Raw genomic sequence first — 22415 nt, 5'->3', positions numbered from 1 at the left:
GAGTGTGAGGGAGTGTATGAGTATGAGAGTGTGTGTGTGAGTGTGACGGAGTGTATGAGTATGAAGGTGTGTGTGTGAGTGTGAGGGAGTGTATGAGTATAAGAGTGTGTGTGAGTGTGAGGGAGTGTATGAGTATGAGAGTGTGTGTGTGAGTGTGTGGGGGTGTATGAGTATGAGAGTGTGTGTGTGAGTGTGAGGGAGTGTATGAGTATGAAGGTGTGTGTGTGAGTGTGAGGGAGTGTATGAGTATAAGAGTGTGTGTGAGTGTGAGGGAGTGTATGAGTATGAGAGTGTGTGTGTGAGTGTGAGGGGGTGTATGAGTATGAGAGTGTGTGTGTGAGTGTGAGGCGGTGTATGAGTATGAGAGTGTCTGTGTGAGTGTGAGGGAGTGTATGAGTATGAGAGTGTGTGTGTGAGTGTGAGGGGGTGTATGAGTATGAGAGTGTGTGTGTGAGTGGGGGAGTGTATGAGTATGAGAGTGTGTGTGTGAGTGTGAGGGGGTGTATGAGTATGAGAGTGTGTGTGTGAGTGTGAGGGGGTGTATGAGTTTGAGACTGTGTGTGTGAGTGTGAGGGGGTGGAAGCGTTTGAATTTTATGTGAGTGTGAGGGAGTGTATGAGTATGAGACTGTGTGTGTGTGAGTTTGAGTGGGTTTATGAGTATGAGAGTGTGTGCGTGAGTGTGAGGGAGTGTATGAGTATGAGACTGTGTGTGAGTGTGAGGGGGGGATGAGTATGAGAGTGTGTGTGTGAGTGTGAGGGAGTGTATGAGATTGAAAGTGTGTGTGAGTGTGAGGGGGTGTATGAGTATGAGAGTGTGTGTGAGTGTGAGGGAGTGTATGAGTATGAGAGTGTGTGTGTGAGTGTGAGGGAGTGTATGAGTATGAGAGTGTGTGTGTGAGTGTGAGGGAGTGTATGAGTATGAGAGTGTGTGTGTGAGTGTGAGGGAGTGTATGAGTTTGAGAGTGTGTGTCAGTGTGAGGGAGTGTATGAGTATGAGAGTGTGTGTGTGAGTGTGAGGGAGTGTATGAGTATGAGAGTGTGTGTGTGAGTGTGAGGGAGTGTATGAGTTTGAGAGTGTGTGTCAGTGTGAGGGAGTGTATGAGTATGAGAGTGTGTGTGTGAGTGTGAGGGAGTGTATGAGTATGAGAGTGTGTGTGTGAGTGAGGCGGAGTGTATGAGTATGAGAGTGTGTGTGTGAGTGTGAGGGGGTGGATGAGTATGAGAGTGTGTGTGTGAGTGTGATGGGGTGTATGAGTATGAGTGTGTGTGTGAGTGTGAGGGGGTGTATGAGTATGAGAGTGTGTGTCTGAGTATGAGGGAGTGTATGAGTATGAGAGTGTGTGTGAGTGTGAGGGGGTGTATGAGTATGAGAGTGTGTGTGTGAGTGTGACGAAGTGTATGAGTATGAGAGTGTGTGTGTGAGTGTGAGGGAGTGTATGAGTATGAGAGTGTGTGTGTGAGTGTGAGGGGGTGTATGAGTATGAGAGTGTGTGTGTGAGTGTGAGGGGGTGTATGACTATGAGAGTGTGTGTGAGTGTAAGGGGGTGTATGAGTTTGAGAGTGTGTGTGTGAGTGTGAGGGAGTGTATGAGTATGAGAGTGTGTGTGTGAGTGAGGCGGAGTGTATGAGTATGAGAGTGTGTGTGTGAGTGTGAGGGGGTGTATGAGTATGAGAGTGTGTGTGTGAGTGTGAGGGAGTGTATGAGTATGAGAGTGTGTGTGTGAGTGTGAGGGAGTGTATGAGTATGAAGGTGTGTGTGTGAGTGTGAGGGAGTGTATGAGTATAAGAGTGTGTGTGAGTGTGAGGGAGTGTATGAGTATGAGAGTGTGTGAGTGTGAGGGAGTGTATGAGTATGAGAGTGTGTGTGAGTGTGAGGGGGTGTTTGAGTATGACAGTGTGTGTGAGTGTGAGGGGGTGTATGAGTATGAGAGTGTGTGTGTGAGTGTGAGGCGGTGTATGAGTATGAGAGTGTGTGTGTGAGTGTGAGGGAGTGTATGAGTATGAGAGTGTCTGTGTGAGTGTGAGGGAGTGTATGAGTATGAGAGTGTGTGTGTGAGTGTGAGGGAGTGTATGAGTATGAGAATGTGTGTGTGAGTGTGAGGGGGTGTATGAGTATGAGAGTGTGTGTGTGAGTGTGGGAGTGTATGAGTATGAGAGTGTGTGTGTGAGTGTGAGGGGGTGTATGAGTATGAGAGTGTGTGTGTGAGTGTGAGGGAGTGTATGAGTATGAGAGTGTGTGTGAGTGTGAGGGGGTGTATGAGTATGAGAGTGTGTGTGTGAGTGTGAGGGGGTGTATGAGTATGAGAGTGTGTGTGTGAGTGTGAGGGAGTGTATGAGTTTGAGACTGTGTGTGTGTGTGTGAGGGGGTGTAAGCGTTTGAGTGTGTGTGAGTGTGAGGGAGTGTATGAGTATGAGACTGTGTGTGTGTGAGTTTGTGTGGGTTTATGACTATGAGAGTGTGTGCGTGATTGTGAGGGAGTGTATGAGTATGAGAGTGTGTGTGAGTGTGAGGGGGTGTATGAGTATGAGAGTGTGTGTGTGAGAATGAGAGAGTGTATGAGTATGAGAGTGTGTGTGTAAGTGTGAGGGAGTGTATGAGTATGAGAGTGTGTGTGAGAGTGTGAGGGGGTGTATGAATATGAGAGTGTGTGTGTGAGTGTGAGGGAGTGTATGAGTATGAGAGTGTGTGTGAGTGTGAGGGGGTGTATGAGTATGAGAGTGTGTGTGAGTGTGAGGGGGTGTATGAGTATGAGAGTGTGTGTGTGAGTGTGAGGGGGTGTATGAGTATGAGAGTGTGTGTGTGAGTGTGAGGGGGTGTATGAGTATGAGAGTGTGTGTGAGTGTGAGGGGGTGTATGAGTTTGAGACTGTGTGTGTGAGTGTGAGGGGGTGTATGCGTTTCAGTGTGTGTGAGTGTGAGGGAGTGTATGAGAATGAGACTATGTGTGTGTGAGTTTGAGTGGGTTTATGAGTATGAGAGTGTGTGTGTGAGTGTGAGGGGGTGTATGAGTATGAGAGTGTGTGTGTGAGTGTGAGGGAGTGTATGAGTATGAGAGTGTGTGTGTGAGTGTGACGAAGTGTATGAGTATCAGAGTGTGTGTGTGAGTGTGAGGGAGTGTATGAGTATGAGAATGTGTGTGTCAGTGTGAGGGAGTGTATGAGTTTGAGAGTGTGTGTGAGTGTGAGGGAGTGTATGAGTATGATAATGTGTGTCAGTGTGAGGGAGTGTATGAGTATGAGAGTGTGTGTGTGAGTGTGACGGAGTGTATGAGTATGAGAGTGTGTGTCTGAGTGTGAGGGAGTGTATGAGTATGAGAGTGTGTGTGAGTGTGAGGGGGTGTATGAGTATGAGAGTGTGTGTGTGAGTGTGAGGGGGTGTATGAGTATGAGAGTGTGTGTGTGAGTGTGAGGGAGTGTATGAGTATGAGAGTGTGTGTGTGAGTGTGAGGGGGTGTATGAGTATGAGAGTGTGTGTGTGAGTGTGAGGGAGTGTATGAGTATGAGAGTGTGTGTGTGAGTGTGAGGCGGTGTATGAGTATGAGAGTGTCTGTGTGAGTGTGAGGGAGTGTATGAGTATGAGAGTGTGTGTGTGAGTGTGAGGGAGTGTATGAGTATGAGAGTGTGTGTGTGAGTGTGAGGGGGTGTATGAGTATGAGAGTGTGTGTGTGAGTGGGGGAGTGTATGAGTATGAGAGTGTGTGTGTGAATGTGAGGGGGTGTATGAGTATGAGAGTGTGTGTGTGAGTGTGAGGGAGTGTATGAGTATGAGAGTGTGTGTGAGTGTGAGGGGGTGTATGAGTATGAGAGTGTGTGTGAGTGTGAGGGGGTGTATGAGTATGAGAGTGTGTACTTGTGTGTGAGGGAGTGTATGAGTTTGAGAGTGTGTGTGTGAGTGTGAGCGAGTGTGTGAGTATGTGAGTGTGAGGGAGTGTGTGAGTATGTGAGTGTGAGGGAGTGTGTGAGGATGAGGGAATGTCTGAGTATTAGCTTGCGTGTGTGAGTGTGAGTGAGTGTCTGAGAATGAGAGTGTGTGCGTGATTGTGAGAGAGTGTATGAGGACGAGAATATGTGTGTGAGTGTGAGAGAGTGTATGAGGATAAGAATATGTGTGTGAGTGTGAGGGGGTGTATGAGTGTGAGAGTGTGTGTGTGAGTGTGAGGGGGTGTATGAGTATGAGAGTGTGTGTGTGAGTGTGAGGGGGTGTATGAGTATGAGAGTGTGTGTGTGAGTGTGAGAGAGTGTATGAGTATGAGATCTTGTGTGAGTGTGAGAGAGTGTATGAGTATGAGAGTGTGTGTGAGTGTGAGGGGGTGTATGAGTTTGAGACTGTGTGTGTGAGTGTGAGGGGGTGTATGAGTATGAGAGTGTGTGTGTGAGTGTGAGGGGGTGTATGAGTATGAGAGTGTGTGTGAGTGTGAGGGGGGGGATGAGTATGAGAGTGTGTGTGTGAGTGTGAGGGAGTGTATGAGATTGAAAGTGTGTGTGAGTGTGAGGGGGTGTGTGAGTTTGAGAGTGTGTGTGAGTGTGAGGGGGTGTATGAGTATGAGAGTGTGTACTTATGTGTGAGGAAGTGTCTGAGTTTGAGAGTGTGTGTGTGAGTGTGAGGGAGTCTGTGAGTATCGGAGTGTGAGGGAATGTGTGAATATGAGGGAATGTCTGAGTATTAGCTTGCGTGTGTGAGTGTGAGGGAGTGTCTGAGAATGAGAGTGTGTGTGTGAGATTGAGAGAGTGTATGAGTATGAGAGTGTGTGTGAGTGTGAGTGTGAGGGAGTGTATGAGGATAAGAGTATGTTTGTGCATGTGAGGGGGTGTATGAGTATGAGAGTGTGTGTGTGAGTGTGAGGGAGTGGATGAGTATGAGAGTGTGTGTGAGTGTGAGGGGGTGTATGAGTATGAGAGTGTGTACTTGTGTGTGAGGGAGTGTATGAGTTTCAGAGTGTGTGTGTGAGTGTGAGCGAGTGTGTGAGTATGTGAGTGTGAGGGAGTGTGTGAATATGTGAGTGTGAGGGAGTGTGTGAGGATGAGGGAATGTCTGAGTATTAGATTGCGTGTTTGAGTGTGAGGGAGTGTCTGAGAATGAGAGTGTGTGTGTGATTGTGAGAGAGTGTATGAGGACGAGAATATGTGTGTGAGTGTGAGAGAGTGTATGACGATAAGAATATGTGTGTGAGTGTGAGGGGGTGTATGAGTATGAGAGTGTGTGTGTGAGTGTGAGTGGGTGTATGAGTATGAGAGTGTGTGTGTGAGTGTGAGAGAGTGTATGAGTAAGAGATCTTGTGTGAGTGTGAGAGAGTGTATGAGTATGAGAGTGTGTGCGTGAGTGTGAGGGAGTGTATGAGTATGAGAGTGTGTGTGTGAGTGTGAGGGAGTGTATGAGTATGAGAGTGTGTGTGTGAGTGTGAGGGGGTGTATGAGTATGAGAGTGTGTGTGTGAGTGTGAGAGAGTGTATGAGTATGAGATCTTGTGTGAGTGTGAGAGAGTGTATGAGTATGAGAGTGTGTGTGAGTGTGAGGGGGTGTATGAGTATGAGAGTATGTGTGAGTGTGAGGGAGTGTATGAGTATGAGAGTGTGTGTGTGAGTGTGAGGGGGTGTATGAGTATGAGAGTGTGTGTGTGAGTGTGAGGGGGTGTATGAGTATGAGAGTGTGTGTGTGAGTGTGAGGGGGTGTATGAGTATGAGAGTGTGTGTGAGTGTGAGGGGGTGTATGAGTATGAGAGTGTGTGTGTGAGTGTGAGGGGGTGTGTGAGTATGTAAGTGTGTGTGTGAGTGTGAGGGGGTGTATGAGTATGAGTGTGTGTGTGAGTGTGAGGGAGTGTATGAGTATGAGAGTGTGTGTGTGAGTGTGAGGGAGTGTATGAGTATGTGAGTGTGAGGGGGTGTGTGAGTTTGAGAGTGTGTGTGAGTGTGAGGGGGTGTGTGAGTGTGAGGGGGTGTATGAGTATGAGAGTGTGTACTTGTGTGTGAGGGAGTATCTGAGTTTGAGAGAGTGTGAGTGAGTGTGAGGGAGTGTGTGAGTATGTGAGTGTGAGGGAGTGTGTGAGTATGTGAGTGTGAGGGAGTGTGTGAGGATGAGGGAATGTCTGAGAATGAGAGTGTGTGTGTGAGTGTGAGGGAGTGTCTGAGGATAAGAATATGTGTGTGAGTGTGAGGGGGTGTATGAGTATGAGAGTGTGTGTGAGTGTGAGGGAGTGTATGAGTATGAGAGTGTGTGTGTGACTGTGAGGGGGTGTATGAGTATGAGAGTGTGTGTGTGAGTTTGAGGGGGTTTATGAGTATGAGAGTGTGTGTGTGAGTGTGAGGGAGTGTATGAGTATGAGAGTGTGTGTGTGAGTGTGAGGGGGTTTATGAGTATGAGAGTGTGTGTGTGAGTGTGAGGGAGTGTATGAGTATGAGAGTGTGTGTGAGTGTGAGGGGGTTTATGAGTATGAGAGTGTGTGTGTGAGTGTGAGGGAGTGTATGCGTATGAGAGTGTGTGTGTGAGTGTGAGGGGGTGTATGATTATGAGAGTGTGTGTGTGAGTGTGAGGGGGTGTATGAGTATGAGAGTGTGTGTGAGTGTGAGGGGGTTTATGAGTATGAGAGTGTGTGTGTGAGTGTGAGGGGGTGTATGAGTATGAGAGTGTGTGTGTGAGTGTGAGGGGGTGTATGAGTATGAGAGTGTGTGTGTGAGTGTGAGGTGGTGTATGAGTATGAGAGTGTGTGTGAGTGTGAGGGAGTGTATGAGTATGAGAGTGTGTGTGTGAGTGTGAGGGAGTGTATGAGTATGAGAGTGTGTGTTTGAGTGTGAGGGGGTGTATGAGTATGAGAGTGTGTGTGTGAGTGTGAGGGAGTGTATGAGTATGAGAGTGTGTGTGAGAGTGTGACGGAGTGTATGATTATGAGAGTGTGTGTGTGAGTGTGAGGGAGTGTATGAGTATGAGAGTGTGTGTGTGAGTGTGACGGAGTGTATGAGTATGAGAGTGTGTGTGTGAGTGTGAGGGAGTGCATGAGTATGAGAGTGTGTGTGTGAGTGTGAGGGAGTGTATGAGTATGAGAATGTGTGTGTGAGTGTGAGGGAGTGTATGAGTATGAGAGTGTGTGTGAGTGTGAGGGAGTGTATAAGTATGAGAGTGTGTGTGTGAGTGTGAGGGAGTGTATGAGTATGAGAGTGTGTGTGTGAGTGTGAGGGAGTGTATGAGTTTGAGAGTGTGTGTCAGTGTGAGGGAGTGTATGAGTATGAGAGTGTGTGTGTGAGTGTCAGGGAGTGTATGAGTATGAGAGTGTGTGTGTGAGTGTGACGGAGTGTATGAGTATGAGAGTGTGTGTGTGAGTGTGAGGGGGTGTATGAGTATGAGAGTGTGTGTGTGAGTGTGAGGGGGTGTATGAGTATGAGAGTGTGTGTGTGAGTGTGAGGGAGTGTATGAGTATGAGAGTGTGTGTGAGTGTGAGGGGGTGTATGAGTATGAGAGTGTGTGTGTGAGTGTGACGAAGTGTATGAGTATGAGAATGTGTGTGTCAGTGTGAGGGAGTGTATGAGTATGAGAGTGTGTGTGTGAGTGTGACGGAGTGTATGAGTATGAGAGTGTGAGTCTGAGTGTGAGGGAGTGTATGAGTATGAGAGTGTGTGTGAGTGTGAGGGGGTGTATGAGTATGAGAGTGTGTGTGTGAGTGTGAGGGAGTGTATGAGTATGAGAGTGTGTGTGTGAGTGTGAGGGGGTGTATGAGTATGAGAGTGTGTGTGTGAGTGTGACGGAGTGTATGAGTATGAGAATGTGTGTGTGAGTGTGAGGGAGTGTATGAGTATGAGAGTGTGTGTGTGAGTGGGAGGGAGTGTATGAGTATGAGAATGTGTGTGTGAGTGTGAGGGAGTGTATGAGTATGAGAGTGTGTGTGAGTGTGAGGGAGTTTATGAGTATGAGAGTGTGTGTGTGAGTGTGAGCGAGTGTATGAGTATGAGAGTGTGTGTGTGAGTGTGAGGGAGTGTATGAGTATGAGAGTGTGTGTGTGAGTGTGAGGGAGTGTATTAGTTTGAGAGTGTGTGTCAGTGTGAGGGAGTGTATGAGTATGAGAGTGTGTGTGTGAGTGTGAGGGAGTGTATGAGTATGAGAGTGTGTGTGTGAGTGTGAGGGGGTGTATGAGTATGACAGTGTGTGTGTGAGTGTGACGGAGTGTATGAGTATAAGAGTGTGTGTGTGAGTGTGAGGGGGTGTATGAGTATGACAGTGTGTGTGTGAGTGTGACGGAGTGTATGAGTATGAGAGTGTGTGTGTGAGTGTGAGGGGGTGTATGAGTATGAGAGTCTGTGTGTGAGTGTGAGGGGGTGTATGAGTATGAGAGTGTGTGTGTGAGTGTGTGGGGGTGTATGAGTATGAGAGTGTGTGTCTGAGTATGAGGGAGTGTATGAGTATGAGAGTGTGTGTGAGTGTGAGGGGGTGTATGAGTATGAGAGTGTGTGTGTGAGTGTGAGGGGGTGTATGAGTATGAGTGTGTGTGTGAGTGTGAGGGGGTGTATGAGTATGAGAGTGTGTGTCTGAGTATGAGGGAGTGTATGAGTATGAGAGTGTGTGTGTGAGTGTGACGGAGTGTATGAGTATGAGAGTGTGTGTGTGAGTGTGAGGGGGTGTATGAGTATGAGAGTGTGTGTGTGAGCGTGAGGGAGGGTATGAGTATGAGAATGTGTGTGTCAGTGTGAGGGAGTTTATGAGTATGAGAGTGTGTGTGTGAGTGTGACGGAGTGTATGAGTATGAGAGTGTGTGTCTGAGTGTGAGGGAGTGTATGAGTATGAGAGTGTGAGTGAGTGTGAGGGGGTGTATGTGTATGAGAGTGTGTGTGTGAGTGTGAGGGGGTGTATGAGGATGAGAGTGTGTGTGAGTGTGAGGGAGTGTATGAGTATGAGAGTGTGTGTGTGAGTGTGAGGGGGTGTATGAGTATGAGAGTGTGTGTGTGATTGTGAGGGAGTGTATGAGTATGAGAGTGTGTGTGTGAGTGTGAGGGAGTGTATGAGTATGAGAGTGGGTGTGTGAGTGTGTGGGGGTGTAAGAGTATGAGAGTGTGTGTGTGAGTGTGAGGGGGTGTATGAGTATGAGAGTGTGTGTGTGAGTGTGAGGGGGTGTATGAGTATGAGAGTGTGTGTGTGAGTGTGTGGGGGAGTATGAGTATGAGAGTGTGTGTGTGAGTGTGAGGGAGTGTATGAGTATGAAGGTGTGTGTGTGAGTGTGAGGGAGTGTATGAGTATGAGAGTGTGTGTGAGTGTGAGGGAGTATATGAGTATGAGAGGGTGTGTGTGAGTGTGAGGGGGTGTATGAGTATGAGAGTGTGTGTGTGAGTGTGAGGCGGTGTATGAGTATGAGAGTGTCTGTGTGAGTGTGAGGCAGTGTATGAGTATGAGAGTGTGTGTGTGAGTGTGAGGGAGTGTATGAGTATGAGAGTGTGTGTGTGAGTGTGAGGGGGTGTATGAGTATGAGAGTGTGTGTGTGAGTGGGGGAGTGTATGAGTATGAGAGTGTGTGTGTGAGTGTGAGGGAGTGTATGAGTATGAGAGTGTGTGTGAGTGTGAGGGGGTGTATGCGTTTGAGTGTGTGTGAGTGTGAGGGAGTGTATGAGTATGAGAGTGTGTGTGAGTGTGAGGGGGTGTATGATTATGAGAGTGTGTGTGTGAGTGTGAGGGGGTGTATGAGTATGAGAGTGTGTGTGAGTGTGAGGGGGTTTATGAGTATGAGAGTGTGTGTGTGAGTGTGAGGGGGTGTATGAGTATGAGAGTGTGTGTGTGAGTGTGAGGGGGTGTATGAGTATGAGAGTGTGTGTGTGAGTGTGAGGTGGTGTATGAGTATGAGAGTGTGTGTGAGTGTGAGGGAGTGTATGAGTATGAGAGTGTGTGTGTGAGTGTGAGGGAGTGTATGAGTATGAGAGTGTGTGTGTGAGTGTGAGGGGGTGTATGAGTATGAGAGTGTGTGTGTGAGTGTGAGGGAGTGTATGAGTATGAGAGTGTGTGTGAGAGTGTGACGGAGTGTATGATTATGAGAGTGTGTGTGTGAGTGTGAGGGAGTGTATGAGTATGAGAGTGTGTGTGTGAGTGTGACGGAGTGTATGAGTATGAGAGTGTGTGTGTGAGTGTGAGGGAGTGTATGAGTATGAGAGTGTGTGTGTGAGTGTGAGGGAGTGTATGAGTATGAGAATGTGTGTGTGAGTGTGAGGGAGTGTATGAGTATGAGAGTGTGTGTGAGTGTGAGGGAGTGTATAAGTATGAGAGTGTGTGTGTGAGTGTGAGGGAGTGTATGAGTATGAGAGTGTGTGTGTGAGTGTGAGGGAGTGTATGAGTATGAGAGTGTGTGAGGGAGTGTGAGGGAGTGTATGAGTTTGAGAGTGTGTGTCAGTGTGAGGGAGTGTATGAGTATGAGAGTGTGTGTGTGAGTGTGAGGGAGTGTATGAGTATGAGAGTGTGTGTGTGAGTGTGACGGAGTGTATGAGTATGAGAGTGTGTGTGTGAGTGTGAGGGGGTGTATGAGTATGAGAGTGTGTGTGTGAGTGTGAGGGGGTGTATGAGTATGAGAGTGTGTGTGTGAGTGTGAGGGGGTGTATGAGTATGAGTGTGTGTGTGAGTGTGAGGGGGTGTATGAGTATGAGAGTGTGTGTCTGAGTATGAGGGAGTGTATGAGTATGAGAGTGTGTGTGAGTGTGAGGGGGTGTATGAGTATGAGAGTGTGTGTGTGAGTGTGACGAAGTGTATGAGAATGAGAATGTGTGTGTCAGTGTGAGGGAGTGTATGAGTATGAGAGTGTGTGTGTGAGTGTGACGGAGTGTATGAGTATGAGAGTGTGTGTCTGAGTGGGAGGGAGTGTATGAGTATGAGAGTGTGTGTGAGTGTGAGGGGGTGTATGAGTATGAGAGTGTGTGTGTGAGTGTGAGGGAGTGTATGAGTATGAGAGTGTGTGTGTGAGTGTGAGGGGGTGTATGAGTATGAGAGTGTGTGTGTGAGTGTGACGGAGTGTATGAGTATGAGAATGTGTGTGTGAGTGTGAGGGAGTGTATGAGTATGAGAGTGTGTGTGAGAGTGTGAGGGAGTATATGAGTATGAGAGTGTGTGTGTGAGTGTGAGGGGGTGTATGAGTATGAGAGTGTGTGTGTGAGTGTGAGGGGGTGTATGAGTATGAGAGTGTGTGTGTGAGTGTGAGGGGGTGTATGAGTATGAGAGTGTGTGTGTGAGTGGGAGGGAGTGTATGAGTATGAGAATGTGTGTGTGAGTGTGAGGGAGTGTATGAGTATGAGAGTGTGTGTGAGTGTGAGGGAGTTTATGAGTATGAGAGTGTGTGTGTGAGTGTGAGCGAGTGTATGAGTATGAGAGTGTGTGTGTGAGTGTGAGGGAGTGTATGAGTATGAGAGTGTGTGTGTGAGTGTGAGGGAGTGTATGAGTTTGAGAGTGTGTGTCAGTGTGAGGGAGTGTATGAGTATGAGAGTGTGTGTGTGAGTGTGAGGGAGTGTATGAGTATGAGAGTGTGTGTGTGAGTGTGACGGAGTGTATGAGTATGAGAGTGTGTGTGTGAGTGTGAGGGGGTGTATGAGTATGAGAGTCTGTGTGTGAGTGTGAGGGGGTGTATGAGTATGAGAGTGTGTGCGTGAGTGTGAGGGGGTGTATGAGTGTGAGTGTGTGTGTGAGTGTGAGGGGGTGTATGAGTATGAGAGTGTGTGTCTGAGTATGAGGGAGTGTATGAGTATGAGAGTGTGTGTGAGTGTGAGGGGGTGTATGAGTATGAGAGTGTGTGTGTGAGTGTGACGAAGTGTATGAGTATGAGAATGTGTGTGTCAGTGTGAGGGAGTGTATGAGTATGAGAGTGTGTGTGTGAGTGTGAGGGAGGGTATGAGTATGAGAGTGTGTGCGTGAGTGTGAGGGGGTGTATGAGTATGAGACTGTGTGTGTCAGTGTGAGGGAGTTTATGAGTATGAGAGTGTGTGTGTGAGTGTGACGGAGTGTATGAGTATGAGAGTGTGTGTCTGAGTGTGAGGGAGTGTATGAGTATGAGAGTGTGTGTGAGTGTGAGGGGGTGTATGTGTATGAGAGTGTGTGTGTGAGTGTGAGGGGGTGTATGAGGATGAGAGTGTGTGTGAGTGTGAGGGAGTGTATGAGTATGATGGTGTGTGTGTGAGTGTGAGGGGGTGTATGAGTATGAGAGTGTGTGTGTGAGTGTATGGGAGTGTATGAGTATGAGAGTGTGTGTGTGAGTGTGAGGGAGTGTATGAGTATGAGAGTGGGTGTGTGAGTGTGTGGGTGTGTAAGAGTATGAGAGTGTGTGTGTGAGTGTGAGGGGGTGTATGAGTATGAGAGTGTGTGTGTGAGTGTGAGGGGGTGTATGAGTATGAGAGTGTGTGTGTGAGTGTGTGGGGGAGTATGAGTATGAGAGTGTGTGTGTGAGTGTGAGGGAGTGTATGAGTATGAAGGTGTGTGTGTGAGTGTGAGGGAGTGTATGAGTATGAGAGTGTGTGTGAGTGTGAGGGAGTATATGAGTATGAGAGGGTGTGTGTGAGTGTGAGGGGGTGTATGAGTATGAGAGTGTCTGTGTGAGTGTGAGGGAGTGTATGAGTATGAGAGTGTGTGTGTGAGTGTGAGGGAGTGTATGAGTATGAGAGTGTGTGTGTGAGTGTGAGGGGGTGTATGAGTATGAGAGTGTGTGTGTGAGTGTGAGGGGGTGTATGAGTATGAGAGTGTCTGTGTGAGTGGGGGAGTGTATGAGTATGAGAGTGTGTGTGTGAGTGTGAAGGAGTGTATGAGTATGAGAGTGTGTGTGAGTGTGAGGGGGTGTATGAGTATGAGATTGTGTGTGTGAGTGTGAGGGGGTGTATGAGTATGAGTGTGTGTGTGAGTGTGAGGGGGTGTATGAGTATGAGAGTGTGTGTCTGAGTATGAGGGAGTGTATGAGTATGAGAGTGTGTGTGTGATTGTGACGGAGTGTATGAGTATGAGAGTGTGTGTGTGAGTGTGAGGGGGTGTATGAGTATGAGAGTGTGTGTGTGAGTGTGAGGGAGGGTATGAGTATGAGAATGTGTGTGTCAGTGTGAGGGAGTTTATGAGTATGAGAGTGTGTGTGTGAGTGTGACGGAGTGTATGAGTATGAGAGTGTGTGTCTGAGTGTGAGGGAGTGTATGAGTATGAGAGTGTGAGTGAGTGTGAGGGGGTGTATGTGTATGAGAGTGTGTGTGTGAGTGTGAGGGGGTGTATGAGGATGAGAGTGTGTGTGAGTGTGAGGGAGTGTATGAGTATGAGAGTGTGTGTGTGAGTGTGAGGGGGTGTATGAGTATGAGAGTGTGTGTGTGATTGTGAGGGAGTGTATGAGTATGAGAGTGTGTGTGTGAGTGTGAGGGAGTGTATGAGTATGAGAGTGGGTGTGTGAGTGTGTGGGGGTGTAAGAGTATGAGAGTGTGTGTGTGAGTGTGAGGGGGTGTATGAGTATGAGAGTGTGTGTGTGAGTGTGAGGGGGTGTATGAGTATGAGAGTGTGTGTGTGAGTGTGTGGGGGAGTATGAGTATGAGAGTGTGTGTGTGAGTGTGAGGGAGTGTATGAGTATGAAGGTGTGTGTGTGAGTGTGAGGGAGTGTATGAGTATGAGAGTGTGTGTGAGTGTGAGGGAGTATATGAGTATGAGAGGGTGTGTGTGAGTGTGGGGGGGTGTATGAGTATGAGAGTGTGTGTGTGAGTGTGAGGCGGTGTATGAGTATGAGAGTGTCTGTGTGAGTGTGAGGCAGTGTATGAGTATGAGAGTGTGTGTGTGAGTGTGAGGGAGTGTATGAGTATGAGAGTGTGTGTGTGAGTGTGAGGGGGTGTATGAGTATGAGAGTGTGTGTGTGAGTGGGGGAGTGTATGAGTATGAGAGTGTGTGTGTGAGTGTGAGGGAGTGTATGAGTATGAGAGTGTGTGTGAGTGTGAGGGGGTGTATGCGTTTGAGTGTGTGTGAGTGTGAGGGAGTGTATGAGTATGAGAGTGTGTGTGAGTGTGAGGGGGTGTATGATTATGAGAGTGTGTGTGTGAGTGTGAGGGGGTGTATGAGTATGAGAGTGTGTGTGAGTGTGAGGGGGTTTATGAGTATGAGAGTGTGTGTGTGAGTGTGAGGGGGTGTATGAGTATGAGAGTGTGTGTGTGAGTGTGAGGGGGTGTATGAGTATGAGAGTGTGTGTGTGAGTGTGAGGTGGTGTATGAGTATGAGAGTGTGTGTGAGTGTGAGGGAGTGTATGAGTATGAGAGTGTGTGTGTGAGTGTGAGGGAGTGTATGAGTATGAGAGTGTGTGTGTGAGTGTGAGGGGGTGTATGAGTATGAGAGTGTGTGTGTGAGTGTGAGGGAGTGTATGAGTATGAGAGTGTGTGTGAGAGTGTGACGGAGTGTATGATTATGAGAGTGTGTGTGTGAGTGTGAGGGAGTGTATGAGTATGAGAGTGTGTGTGTGAGTGTGACGGAGTGTATGAGTATGAGAGTGTGTGTGTGAGTGTGAGGGAGTGTATGAGTATGAGAGTGTGTGTGTGAGTGTGAGGGAGTGTATGAGTATGAGAATGTGTGTGTGAGTGTGAGGGAGTGTATGAGTATGAGAGTGTGTGTGAGTGTGAGGGAGTGTATAAGTATGAGAGTGTGTGTGTGAGTGTGAGGGAGTGTATGAGTATGAGAGTGTGTGTGTGAGTGTGAGGGAGTGTATGAGTATGAGAGTGTGTGTGTGAGTGTGAGGGAGTGTATGAGTTTGAGAGTGTGTGTCAGTGTGAGGGAGTGTATGAGTATGAGAGTGTGTGTGTGAGTGTGAGGGAGTGTATGAGTATGAGAGTGTGTGTGTGAGTGTGACGGAGTGTATGAGTATGAGAGTGTGTGTGTGAGTGTGAGGGGGTGTATGAGTATGAGAGTGTGTGTGTGAGTGTGAGGGGGTGTATGAGTATGAGAGTGTGTGTGTGAGTGTGAGGGGGTGTATGAGTATGAGTGTGTGTGTGAGTGTGAGGGGGTGTATGAGTATGAGAGTGTGTGTCTGAGTATGAGGGAGTGTATGAGTATGAGAGTGTGTGTGAGTGTGAGGGGGTGTATGAGTATGAGAGTGTGTGTGTGAGTGTGACGAAGTGTATGAGAATGAGAATGTGTGTGTCAGTGTGAGGGAGTGTATGAGTATGAGAGTGTGTGTGTGAGTGTGACGGAGTGTATGAGTATGAGAGTGTGTGTCTGAGTGTGAGGGAGTGTATGAGTATGAGAGTGTGTGTGAGTGTGAGGGGGTGTATGAGTATGAGAGTGTGTGTGTGAGTGTGAGGGAGTGTATGAGTATGAGAGTGTGTGTGTGAGTGTGAGGGGGTGTATGAGTATGAGAGTGTGTGTGTGAGTGTGACGGAGTGTATGAGTATGAGAATGTGTGTGTGAGTGTGAGGGAGTGTATGAGTATGAGAGTGTGTGTGAGAGTGTGAGGGAGTGTATGAGTATGAGAGTGTGTGTGTGAGTGTGAGGGGGTGTATGAGTATGAGAGTGTGTGTGTGAGTGTGAGGGGGTGTATGAGTATGAGAGTGTGTGTGTGAGTGTGAGGGGGTGTATGAGTATGAGAGTGTGTGTGTGAGTGGGAGGGAGTGTATGAGTATGAGAATGTGTGTGTGAGTGTGAGGGAGTGTATGAGTATGAGAGTGTGTGTGAGTGTGAGGGAGTTTATGAGTATGAGAGTGTGTGTGTGAGTGTGAGCGAGTGTATGAGTATGAGAGTGTGTGTGTGAGTGTGAGGGAGTGTATGAGTATGAGAGTGTGTGTGTGAGTGTGAGGGAGTGTATGAGTTTGAGAGTGTGTGTCAGTGTGAGGGAGTGTATGAGTATGAGAGTGTGTGTGTGAGTGTGAGGGAGTGTATGAGTATGAGAGTGTGTGTGTGAGTGTGACGGAGTGTATGAGTATGAGAGTGTGTGTGTGAGTGTGAGGGGGTGTATGAGTATGAGAGTCTGTGTGTGAGTGTGAGGGGGTGTATGAGTATGAGAGTGTGTGCGTGAGTGTGAGGGGGTGTATGAGTATGAGTGTGTGTGTGAGTGTGAGGGGATGTATGAGTATGAGAGTGTGGGTCTGAGTATGAGGGAGTGTATGAGTATGAGAGTGTGTGTGAGTGTGAGGGGGTGTATGAGTATGAGAGTGAGTGTGTGAGTGTGACGAAGTGTATGAGTATGAGAATGTGTGTGTCAGTGTGAGGGAGTGTATGAGTATGAGAGTGTGTGTGTGAGTGTGAGGGAGGGTATGAGTATGAGAGTGTGTGCGTGAGTGTGAGGGGGTGTATGAGTATGAGACTGTGTGTGTCAGTGTGAGGGAGTTTATGAGTATGAGAGTGTGTGTGTGAGTGTGACGGAGTGTATGAGTATGAGAGTGTGTGTCTGAGTGTGAGGGAGTGTATGAGTATGAGAGTGTGTGTGAGTGTGAGGGGGTGTATGTGTATGAGAGTGTGTGTGTGAGTGTGAGGGGGTGTATGAGGATGAGAGTGTGTGTGAGTGTGAGGGAGTGTATGAGTATGATGGTGTGTGTGTGAGTGTGAGGGGGTGTATGAGTATGAGAGTGTGTGTGTGAGTGTATGGGAGTGTATGAGTATGAGAGTGTGTGTGTGAGTGTGAGGGAGTGTATGAGTATGAGAGTGGGTGTGTGAGTGTGTGGGTGTGTAAGAGTATGAGAGTGTGTGTGTGAGTGTGAGGGGGTGTATGAGTATGAGAGTGTGTGTGTGAGTGTGAGGGGGTGTATGAGTATGAGAGTGTGTGTGTGAGTGTGTGGGGGAGTATGAGTATGAGAGTGTGTGTGTGAGTGTGAGGGAGTGTATGAGTATGAAGGTGTGTGTGTGAGTGTGAGGGAGTGTATGAGTATGAGAGTGTGTGTGAGTGTGAGGGAGTATATGAGTATGAGAGGGTGTGTGTGAGTGTGAGGGGGTGTATGAGTATGAGAGTGTCTGTGTGAGTGTGAGGGAGTGTATGAGTATGAGAGTGTGTGTGTGAGTGTGAGGGAGTGTATGAGTATGAGAGTGTGTGTGTGAGTGTGAGGGGGTGTATGAGTATGAGAGTGTGTGTGTGAGTGTGAGGGGGTGTATGAGTATGAGAGTGTCTGTGTGAGTGGGGGAGTGTATGAGTATGAGAGTGTGTGTGTGAGTGTGAAGGAGTGTATGAGTATGAGAGTGTGTGTGAGTGTGAGGGGGTGTATGCGTTTGAGTGTGTCTGTGTGAGTGTGAGGGAGTATATGAGTATGAGAGGGTGTGTGTGAGTGTGAGGGGGTGTATGAGTATGAGAGTGTCTGTGTGAGTGTGAGGGAGTGTATGAGTATGAGAGTGTGTGTGTGAGTGTGAGGGAGTGTATGAGTATGAGAGTGTGTGTGTGAGTGTGAGGGGGTGTATGAGTATGAGAGTGTGTGTGTGAGTGTGAGGGGGTGTATGAGTATGAGAGTGTGTGTGTGAGTGGGGGAGTGTATGAGTATGAGAGTGTGTGTGTGAGTGTGAAGGAGTGTATGAGTATGAGAGTGTGTGTGAGTGTGAGGGGGTGTATGCGTTTGAGTGTGTGTGAGTGTGAGGGAGTGTATGAGTATGAGAGTGTGTGTGAGTGTGAGGGAGTGTATGAGTATGAGAGTGTGTGTGTGAGTGTGAGGGAGGGTATGAGTATGAGAGTGTGTGTGTGAGTGTGACGGAGTGTATGAGTATGAGAGTGTGTGTGTGAGTGTGAGGGAGTGTATGAGTTTGAGAGTGTGTGTCAGTGTGAGGGAGTGTATGAGTATGAGAGTGTGTGTGTGAGTGTGAGGGAGTGTATGAGTATGAGAGTGTGTGTGTGAGTGTGACGGAGTGTATGAGTATGAGAGTGTGTGTGTGAGCGTGAGGGGGTGTATGAATTTGAAAGTGTGTGTGTGAGTGTGAGGGGGTGTATGAGTATGAGTGTGTGTGTGAGTGTGAGGGGGTGTATGAGTATGAGAGTGTGTGTCTGAGTATGAGGGAGTGTATGAGTATGAGAGTGTGTGTGAGTGTGAGGGTGTGTATGAGTATGAGAGTGTGTGTGTGAGTGTGACGAAGTGTATGAGTATGAGAATGTGTGTGTCAGTGTGAGGGAGTGTTTGAGTATGAGAGTGTGTGTGTGAGTGTGAGGGAGTGTATGAGTATGAGAATGTGAGTGTCAGTGTGAGGGAGTTTATGAGTATGAGAGTGTGTGTGTGAGTGTGACGGAGTGTATGAGTATGAGAGTGTGTGTCTGAGTGTGAGGGAGTGTATGAGTATGAGAGTGTGTGTGAGTGTGAGGGGGTGTATGAGTATGAGAGTGTGTGTGTGAGTGTGAGCGGGTGTATGAGTATGAGAGTGTGTGTGTGAGTGTGAGGGAGAGTATGAGTATGAGAGTGTGTGTGTGAGTGTGAGGGGGTGTATGAGTATGAGAGTGTGTGTGTGAGTGTGAGGGAGTGTATGAGTATGAGAGTGTGTGTGTGAGTGTGAGGGAGTGTATGAGTATGAGATTGTGTGTGTGAGTGTGTGGGGGTGTATGAGTATGAGAGTGTGTGTGTGAGTGTGAGGCGGTGTATGAGTATGAGAGTGTCTGTGTGAGTGTGAGGGAGTGTATGAGTATGAGAGTGTGTGTGTGAGTGTGAGGGGGTGTATGAGTATGAGAGTGTGTGTGTGAGTGTGAGGGAGTGTATGAGTATGAAGGTGTGTGTGTGAGTGTGAGGGAGTGTATGAGTATAAGAGTGTGTGTGAGTGTGAGGGAGTGTATGAGTATGAGAGTGTGTGTGTGAGTGTGACGAAGTGTATGAGTATGAGAATGTGTGTGTCAGTGTGAGGGAGTGTATGAGTATGAGAGTGTGTGTGTGAGTGTGAGGGAGGGTATGAGTATGAGAGTGTGTGCGTGAGTGTGAGGGGGTGTATGAGTATGAGACTGTGTGTGTCAGTGTGAGGGAGTTTATGAGTATGAGAGTGTGTGTGTGAGTGTGACGGAGTGTATGAGTATGAGAGTGTGTGTCTGAGTGTGAGGGAGTGTATGAGTATGAGAGTGTGTGTGAGTGTGAGGGGGTGTATGTGTATGAGAGTGTGTGTGTGAGTGTGAGGGGGTGTATGAGGATGAGAGTGTGTGTGAGTGTGAGGGAGTGTATGAGTATGATGGTGTGTGTGTGAGTGTGAGGGGGTGTATGAGTATGAGAGTGTGTGTGTGAGTGTATGGGAGTGTATGAGTATGAGAGTGTGTGTGTGAGTGTGAGGGAGTGTATGAGTATGAGAGTGGGTGTGTGAGTGTGTGGGTGTGTAAGAGTATGAGAGTGTGTGTGTGAGTGTGAGGGGGTGTATGAGTATGAGAGTGTGTGTGTGAGTGTGAGGGGGTGTATGAGTATGAGAGTGTGTGTGTGAGTGTGTGGGGGAGTATGAGTATGAGAGTGTGTGTGTGAGTGTGAGGGAGTGTATGAGTATGAAGGTGTGTGTGTGAGTGTGAGGGAGTGTATGAGTATGAGAGTGTGTGTGAGTGTGAGGGAGTATATGAGTATGAGAGGGTGTGTGTGAGTGTGAGGGGGTGTATGAGTATGAGAGTGTCTGTGTGAGTGTGAGGGAGTGTATGAGTATGAGAGTGTGTGTGTGAGTGTGAGGGAGTGTATGAGTATGAGAGTGTGTGTGTGAGTGTGAGGGGGTGTATGAGTATGAGAGTGTGTGTGTGAGTGTGAGGGGGTGTATGAGTATGAGAGTGTCTGTGTGAGTGGGGGAGTGTATGAGTATGAGAGTGTGTGTGTGAGTGTGAAGGAGTGTATGAGTATGAGAGTGTGTGTGAGTGTGAGGGGGTGTATGCGTTTGAGTGTGTCTGTGTGAGTGTGAGGGAGTATATGAGTATGAGAGGGTGTGTGTGAGTGTGAGGGGGTGTATGAGTATGAGAGTGTCTGTGTGAGTGTGAGGGAGTGTATGAGTATGAGAGTGTGTGTGTGAGTGTGAGGGAGTGTATGAGTATGAGAGTGTGTGTGTGAGTGTGAGGGGGTGTATGAGTATGAGAGTGTGTGTGTGAGTGTGAGGGGGTGTATGAGTATGAGAGTGTGTGTGTGAGTGGGGGAGTGTATGAGTATGAGAGTGTGTGTGTGAGTGTGAAGGAGTGTATGAGTATGAGAGTGTGTGTGAGTGTGAGGGGGTGTATGCGTTTGAGTGTGTGTGAGTGTGAGGGAGTGTATGAGTATGAGAGTGTGTGTGAGTGTGAGGGAGTGTATGAGTATGAGAGTGTGTGTGTGAGTGTGAGGGAGGGTATGAGTATGAGAGTGTGTGTGTGAGTGTGACGGAGTGTATGAGTATGAGAGTGTGTGTGTGAGTGTGAGGGAGTGTATGAGTTTGAGAGTGTGTGTCAGTGTGAGGGAGTGTATGAGTATGAGAGTGTGTGTGTGAGTGTGAGGGAGTGTATGAGTATGAGAGTGTGTGTGTGAGTGTGACGGAGTGTATTAGTATGAGAGTGTGTGTGTGAGCGTGAGGGGGTGTATGAATTTGAAAGTGTGTGTGTGAGTGTGAGGGGGTGTATGAGTATGAGTGTGTGTGTGAGTGTGAGGGGGTGTATGAGTATGAGAGTGTGTGTCTGAGTATGAGGGAGTGTATGAGTATGAGAGTGTGTGTGAGTGTGAGGGTGTGTATGAGTATGAGAGTGTGTGTGTGAGTGTGACGAAGTGTATGAGTATGAGAATGTGTGTGTCAGTGTGAGGGAGTGTTTGAGTATGAGAGTGTGTGTGTGAGTGTGAGGGAGTGTATGAGTATGAGAATGTGAGTGTCAGTGTGAGGGAGTTTATGAGTATGAGAGTGTGTGTGTGAGTGTGACGGAGTGTATGAGTATGAGAGTGTGTGTCTGAGTGTGAGGGAGTGTATGAGTATGAGAGTGTGTGTGAGTGTGAGGGGGTGTATGAGTATGAGAGTGTGTGTGTGAGTGTGAGCGGGTGTATGAGTATGAGAGTGTGTGTGTGAGTGTGAGGGAGAGTATGAGTATGAGAGTGTGTGTGTGAGTGTGAGGGGGTGTATGAGTATGAGAGTGTGTGTGTGAGTGTGAGGGAGTGTATGAGTATGAGAGTGTGTGTGTGAGTGTGAGGGAGTGTATGAGTATGAGATTGTGTGTGTGAGTGTGTGGGGGTGTATGAGTATGAGAGTGTGTGTGTGAGTGTGAGGCGGTGTATGAGTATGAGAGTGTCTGTGTGAGTGTGAGGGAGTGTATGAGTATGAGAGTGTGTGTGTGAGTGTGAGGGGGTGTATGAGTATGAGAGTGTGTGTGTGAGTGTGAGGGAGTGTATGAGTATGAAGGTGTGTGTGTGAGTGTGAGGGAGTGTATGAGTATAAGAGTGTGTGTGAGTGTGAGGGAGTGTATGAGTATGAGAGTGTGTGTGTGAGTGTGAGGGGGTGTATGAGTATGAGAGTGTGTGTGTGAGTGTGAGGCGGTGTATGAGTATGAGAGTGTCTGTGTGAGTGTGAGGGAGTGTATGAGTATGAGAGTGTGTGTGTGAGTGTGAGGGGTTGTATGAGTATGAGAGTGTGTGTGTGAGTGGGGGAGTGTATGAGTATGAGAGTGTGTGTGTGAGTGTGAGGGGGTGTATGAGTATGAGAGTGTGTGTGTGAGTGTGAGGGGGTGTATGAGTTTGAGACTGTGTGTGTGAGTGTGAGGGGGTGTAAGCGTTTGAAATTTATGTGAGTGTGAGGGAGTGTATGAGTATGAGACTGTGTGTGTGTGAGTTTGAGTGGGTTTATGACTATGAGAGTGTGTGCGTGAGTGTGAGGGAGTGTATGAGTATGAGAGTGTGTGTGTGAGAATGAGAGAGTGTATGAGTATGAGAGTGTGTGTGTGAGTGTGAGGGAGTGTATGAGTATGAGAGTGGGTGTGAGAGTGTGAGGGGGTGTATGAATATGAGAGTGTGTGTGTGAGTGTGAGGGAGTGTATGAGTATGAGAGTGTGTGTGAGTGTGAGGGGGTGTATGAGTATGAGAGTGTGTGTGAGTGTGAGGGGGTGTATGGGTATGAGAGTGTGTTTGTGAGTGTGAGGGGGTGTATGATTATGAGAGTGTGTGTGTGAGTGTGAGGGGGTGTATGAGTATGAGAGTGTGTGTGTGAGTGTGAGGGAGTGTATGAGTATGAGAGTGTGTGTGTGAGTGTGAGGGAGTGTATGAGTATGAGAGTGTGTGTGTGAGTGTGAGGCGGTGTATGAGTATGAGAGTGTGTGTGTGAGTGTGAGGGAGTTTATGAGTATGAAAGTGTGTGTGTGAGTGTGAGGGAGTGTATGAGTATGAGAGTGTGTGTCTGAGTGTGAGGGAGTGTAAGAGTATGAGAGTGTGTGTGAGTGTGAGGGGGTGTATGAGTATGAGAGTGTGTGTGTGAGTGTGAGGGGGTGTATGAGTATGAGAGTGTGTGTGTGAGTGTGAGGGAGAGTATGAGTATGAGAGTGTGTGTGTGAGTGTGAGGGGGTGTATGAGTATGAGAGTGTGTGTGTGAGTGTGAGGGAGTTTATGAGTATGAGAGTGTGTGTGT

This window comes from Chiloscyllium punctatum, chromosome 4 (genome assembly GCF_047496795.1).
Source record: "Chiloscyllium punctatum isolate Juve2018m chromosome 4, sChiPun1.3, whole genome shotgun sequence".
Classification (NCBI taxonomy): Eukaryota; Metazoa; Chordata; class Chondrichthyes; order Orectolobiformes; family Hemiscylliidae; genus Chiloscyllium; species Chiloscyllium punctatum.
This window is presented reverse-complemented; position numbering follows the sequence as displayed.